Source organism: Dama dama, chromosome 23 (assembly GCF_033118175.1).
Source record: "Dama dama isolate Ldn47 chromosome 23, ASM3311817v1, whole genome shotgun sequence".
Taxonomy (NCBI): domain Eukaryota; kingdom Metazoa; phylum Chordata; class Mammalia; order Artiodactyla; family Cervidae; genus Dama; species Dama dama.
The window spans coordinates 43604391-43608551 of record NC_083703.1 but is presented as its reverse complement, the minus strand read 5'-3'; positions in this window follow the sequence as shown (position 1 = coordinate 43608551).

Sequence of the window (4161 nt, the reverse complement as noted above, 5' to 3'; positions counted from 1 at the left end):
GCACTTGAGAAGAAGGTGTATTCTTCTGCATTTGTATGGAATATCCTGAAGATATCAATGAGATCCATCTCATCTAATGTATCATTTAAGACTTGTGCTGTCTTATTAATTTTCTGTTTTGATGATCTGTCCATTGGTGTGAGTAGGGTGTTAAAGTCTCCTACTATTGTTGTGTTACTGTCAATTTCTCCTTTTATGTCTGTTATGTATTGAGGTGCTCCTATGTTGGGTGCATAGATATTCACAATCGTTATGTCTTCCTCTTGGATTGATCCCTTGATCATTATTTAGTGTCCTTCCTTATCTCTTGAAATATTCTTTATTTTAAGGTCTATTTTGTCTAATGTGGGGATTGCTACTCCAGATTTCATTTGCTTTCCATTTGCATGGAATATATTTCGCCATCCTCTCACTTTAGGTATATATGTGTCTTAAGGTCTGAAGTGGGTTTCTTGTATACAGTATATATATATATGGGTCTTGTTTTTGTATCCCTTCAGCCAGTCTGTGTCATTTAGTAGAGCATTTAATCCATTTACATTTAAAGTAATTATTGATATATATGGTCCTATTGTCATTTTCTTAATTGTTAGAGTTTGATTTTGTAGATCTTTTTCTGCTCTTGTGTTTCTTGACTATTTAAGTCCCTTTAACATTTGTTATAAGGCTAGTTTGGTAGTACTGAATTCTCTTAACTTTTGCTTGTCTGAAAAGCGTTTGATTTCTCCATCAATTTTGAATGAGGTCCTTGCCACGTAGAGTAATCTTGGTTGTAGATTTTTCCCTTTCAGTACTTTAAAAATATTCTGCCATTCCCTTCTGGCTTGCAGAGTTTCTGCTGCAAGATCAGCTGTTAAACGTATGAGGTTTCCCTTGTATGTTACTTGTTGCTTTTCCCTTGCTGCTTTTAATATTCTTTCTTTGTGTTTAATCTTTGTTAGTTTGATTAGTATGTGTCTTGATGTGTTTCTCCTTGGGTTTATCCTGTGTATGGGACTCTTTGTGCCTCTTGGACTTGATTGTCTCTTTCCTTTTACATGCTGGGGACATTTTCAACTGTAATCTCTTCAAAAAGTTTCTCATATCCTTTCTTTCTCTCTTCTTCTTCTTGGGCCCCTATAATTTGTATGTTGGTGCATTTGATATTGTCCCAGAGGTCTCTAAAAGTATTTTCAGTTCTTTTCATTCTTTTTACTTTATTCTGCTCTTCAGGAGTTATTTCCACCATTTTATCTTCCAGCTCACTGATTCATTCTGCTTCATACATTCTGCTATTGATTCCTTCTAGAGTATTTTTAATTCCAGTAATTGTGTTGTTTGTCTCTATGTTTGTTCTTTAATTCTTCTAGGTTTTTATTAATTGATTCAGGCATTTTCTCCATTCTGTTTTCGAGGTTTTTGATTATTTTTACTGTCATTATTCTGAATTCCTTATCAGGTAGTTTGCCTATTTCCTCTTCATTTATTTGGACTTCTGTGAAAGTTTGTTCCTTCATTTGTGCAGGGTTTCTCTGCCTTTTCATTCTTTTTTTTTTTTTTTTTTTTAATTATTGTGCTTGAGGTTTCCTTTTCCCAGGCTTCAAGGTTGAATTTTTTCTTCCTTTTGGTTTCTGCCCCGCCCCCCAAGGTTGGTGCAGTGGTTTATGTAAGCTTCATATAGGGTGAGATCTATGCTGTTTTTTTGTTGTTTGATTGTTTTTCCACTGATGGGCAAGGCTGAGTGAGGAGGTAATCCTGTCTGCTGATGATTAGGTTTGTATTTTTGTTTTGTTTGTTGTTTGGATGAGGTGTCCTGCAGAGTGCTCCTGGTGGTTGGGTGATGCCAGGTCTTGTATTCAAGTGGTTTCCTTTGTGGGAGTTCTCACCATTTGATACTCCCTAGGGTTAGTTCTCTGGTAGTCTAGGGTCTTGGAGTCAGTACTCCCATGCCAGAAGTTCAGGGCTTGATCTCTGGTCAGGAACAAAGATTCCACAAGTGGTTTGCTATGGCAGTAAATGAGATTAAAGCACATACCTAAAAATGAGAAACCAAAGATGAACCCCAGACAAATGAAAGTTACAAAATCAGGTAAATAATAATTTGAATGATGGACTATACACATATACATATACATCCATAAGCAAAATCAAGAGAGTCCAACAAAAATAAAGTATGATCAATTGACCCAGAGAACAAAGGAAACCAAAAATTATATCTACCAGTTAAAAACAAAACTAACTAAAGCACAAACTGGAAAACAAAACTAAAGCAAGGTGCCAAGTGGGGAATAAAGCAATGAAAACAAAACTAACAAATATGTTGAGAGGAAAGGAAAGAAAGAAAGAATAGATATGCAAAGTTAAATAGATATAGATAAAGAAGATTTCTATACATTAAAGGTTAACTGCAAGGGGGAAAGAACAGTAGGAAAAGCAAACAAAGGAAGGTTTTAAAAAATTAAAAAGAGAAAAAGAAAAAACAAAAAAGGAAGAGAAAAGAAAAAACAAAAAAAGGAAAACTCAACAGAACGGCAAAAGCCCAACATAGAGGCAAAGGTTTATAAGAACAGCAAAAAGTGTGACTGGAAAAAAAAAAAAAAAAAACCTCAAAAGCTTAATTAAATTTCATAGTACCAATAAAATTAACAACTACAACGGGGATTGGGGGGGCGGGGAAGATCCAAAAGAAACCACAGAACAAGTCAAAACATAAGAATAATAAATGTTTTTCTTGAGTCACTGCTATCAGGATCCTTTCCTTCACTTCGAGTCACAGTCCACCTCACCTCCCTAGGATGCCCCCCAACACTGTGCTGGTCTCTGGACCCGCTGTGGGGGCAGTTCAGATTCTAATTGGCCCTACTCCTGTGTGTTCTTGCCTCCAATGTCCACAGCTCTCAGAGCTAGTGTGTTTTCTTTTGTGGGCACTCTCAGTGTCCTTTTATACATTCCATAGACACAGAGTCTGCGTAGTTTATTGTGTGGACTTAATCTGCAGCTTATATAGCTGGTGAGAAGGTTTAGGGTCTTTTCCTTAGCCACACTGCCCCTGGGTTTCCATTGTGGCTTTATTTTCACCTCCGCATGTGGGTCATCCACTGGGATTTGCTCCTGAGAGTGCCCTGGAGGACTTGGGTTTGTCCCAGCGAGGGCCAGGTGTGGAGGTGGTGCAGCTGCTTGGGTCACAGGGGTTCTGGCAGCACCAGGTACTCAGGAGAGTTAGCGGCTAGGGCAGCAGGAAATATAGTGTTCTAGAAGAGTATGGCAACCAGTATTGTCCAATACACTCCAGTATTCTTGCCTGGAGAGCCACCTGATAGAAAAGCCTGGCAAGCCACAGTCCACAGGGTCACAGAGAGTTGGACATGACCAAAGGATCCCCGTGTGCATAGACACAAGACTTTTTTAGCCTGTGACAGCTCTGCCCCAGTGAGGGGTGAGCATGAAGGTGGCAGAACTGCTTGGGTTGTGGGGACCATGGTGGTGCCAAGTGTGCAGGGATACGGACTGCCTCAGCCACTGGAGTATTGGCCCTATCAGAGTCTTTTTTCGAGACTCTGGTACCTGATGATCAGAAGGCCTCTTCAGCTAGTCTTTGTCCATAGCTCAGCCCGTTCAGGCACTTAGAGGGCTCCCTTGCCTGGGGTCCTTCTCTGTTGTTCCATGCATCAGACACATAGGAGGCCCCTCTCCCAGTGCCCCCGCCTTCCTGCCCCGGGCTGGGGACCTAGTCTGTAGATCGGCAAATCAGGCACTTAAAGGAGCACTCTGGGTGGGGTCCTCCTCTGTAGTTCCCTGCCTCAGGTGCTTAATGGGTCATCCTCTCTATTGTTCAGCTGCCCATGCTGGTGTGTGGGGAGAGAGAGGCTATGGTGATGGCTCCATCCCCTATGCATGAATCAGCAGTATCACCTTGCTTCCATGTCTGCCTGGCTTTCCTCCACAGGCATTTCCCACCACAGTCTCCTCCCTCACATCCCCTCATCCGTCTCTCCACAGCAGCCCCTGCCTGGGATTGCTCCACAATCCCTAAGCTCCAGCTCCCAGCCACTGCACCTTCTAGGGGACTTGCATCCCTGTCCAGGATATGTATGGCTGCAGCAAGAACTGTCTGATTCTCATTCTATTCAGGCTACCACAGATCAACTGTTTCACATTCATTCTTAAATGTTTCTCTTCTGA